Here is a 2,404-nt window from a genome sequence, read left to right as displayed (position 1 = left end):
GAGAAGAAAAAAAAAAAAAACCTTCCCACTGACAGAAGTCAAGTTAAAAAAAAAAAAGCAGTAAAATACCACTTCCGGTGAGGATTTCAAAATAAAACGCTAACTTTAACCACGTAATGGGTTTGATTCATGTAAATACTAAAACTATTAGTCTAAAAAAAGACTTATTTACTACATTGTAAATTAAAATAATATCTTTGCATTGTTTGCATTTACTCCCAAATATTCCAGCTGTTTAAATTGACCTACATCTAGAGCAGGGGTGGGCAACTGGCGGCCCGGGGGCCACATGCGGCCCCCATCAACCCTCAGTGTGGCCCTCAGGTCAATTTCTACATATCAATTAATTGGAAACATGAAGAAAACGTGACAAAATCTGCCATGAAGTCATGAAAAGCAGAAATATGTCCAGAATAATATTTGATCACTGGTAAATGTTGAGTTAAATTTGAGACATAATCGACTGTAATCGTTTTAGTGTCCTACAATTTGGCCCTCTGGCAGTGAGAATTAAATTAATGTGGCCCTTGCTGTGACCAAAGTTGCCCATCCCTGATCTAGAGCAACTTAAAACCAGGGTTGAATTCCTTTTAAGCATATCCTTCTTGTAAAGCTGATCATCATGATGCACTTAATATTTACAGTCTATGGATTCACTGTGCTATAATTAAGCATGTGCTAGTCAGATGCACACATATTGCTGCATCTGCAGAAATATGTCGAATAACAGACAATGCAGCACTTACTGTATCACTATAACAAGTAAAACACCTCGCACAGAAAACAAACACAGTGCTGTTATGTACTGCACTATTTGCAAATACAATGCTCTGCTGCTTTACTTTACAGAGACTAGTTTATTACTAGGATTTCAATTTACATCTTATTTTTATTTTATTTATTTTTCATGTATATATGTATCCACTCTTGTGCTGATCGTCATCATATAAATCACATAAATTGTTTGTCATTTCCATATTTAACTTAAATGTATACTGTATTTTATTACTACTGTATTTCTAAATCAAGACATAGACAAACTAAATAGCCTGGCACAAATCTGCCATTTTATTCCTCTACACTCTTTGACAATTCTGCTACAGCTTTAAATCTTTGTATGTCTTTAATTATATCTCTAAATGTGCTGGAGACTTACTGTCGTTTATCTAACACTTGTGCTTTTATTCTGAAGGCAGTAGCGTGTCTCTTTTGCCGTTTCAGTTCTTAACTCTGACGACTTGACGCAGTTTCTTGGGTCTGATGAAGTTTACAGCTTGAAGGAATGACTGACAGACAGGTGGATCATCCAATGAGGAACGAGATACTGAGCCTGTGGGAGGGAGGGGTCTATGGAGCAGAGGGGTTTGTTTGTATGTTTGGTCGAATGGCGCCAAAATCGTCAAATTGACTTTAGGATTTGTGCAGTGCCAATGTCGACCCACCCTTATGTTACAGTGATTTTCCAGGAAGAACTTCAAGAATTAATCCTCAAGTAAAACGCCCTTTTTGTTATAGAAGCCACATTTTCATCCAGTGTCTAATATAAAAGGGCTGCGTGATGCTATCTGTATGTTAATATCAAAGTAAACCAGCAATCATACATTTTTTAGATAGTATTTTTCCTATTGCAGACAAAGTTAAACGTTTTAACATGAAGGCTGAAAACCTCTTAAACTGTAATACCCGTCATTCAACAGTAGAGGGCGCTGCTGTCTTTCAGGATGAAGCAGAGATACGAGATAGAAAACCACAAATAACTTGAAGAAAGGTAAACATTTTTTAAGTTTATGTTAAACAAGAAGAACAAACATGTTCTTTTATCTCTGGAAACTCTATCATGTAGCCTACATTGTTGGACTTTAGGCTACAGTAGGCCCATACTTTCACAGTAAAGCAGGATAAATAGGTGTTGTAACCTGATCAATCAAATTTAACAATCATTCAACATCTTTATTCAGTAAATATCATCATTTTTCTAGTCATAGCTTACCAATGACACAGTATATCTAGTCCTTTTCAGATGTGTCCTGATTGTTTTATAAATTCTAAAGCAAATGTGATCAAAATCTCATGAGAATTGATCTTTGAACAACTAAACAATTACTGCATTACAGCTGCTGTGAAACCATTATTGTCATCTGTTGCTCTGGGAAACAAACAAAACTACCGGTATTAGAGAAACAGACATTTTAGTTGCACGCCTCTAGATGATGCTGTTTCTCATTACTTTTAAAGACATTGAATGAACACTTCAGAAAGGCTGATATGTAAATATTGATGATCTAGTGTTCTAATAATATTTGTATTGTTTTCATCATGGATACAGGGCTCAGCAGAAAAAATAACATGATATAGGATGATTGGTCACAAATCAAGTTATTGGAAAGCCAGCAGTTATTATATA

The sequence above is a fragment of the Labrus mixtus genome, chromosome 3 (genome assembly GCF_963584025.1).
Source record: "Labrus mixtus chromosome 3, fLabMix1.1, whole genome shotgun sequence".
Lineage (NCBI taxonomy): Eukaryota > Metazoa > Chordata > Actinopteri > Labriformes > Labridae > Labrus > Labrus mixtus.
Note: the sequence above shows the minus strand (reverse complement) of the source record.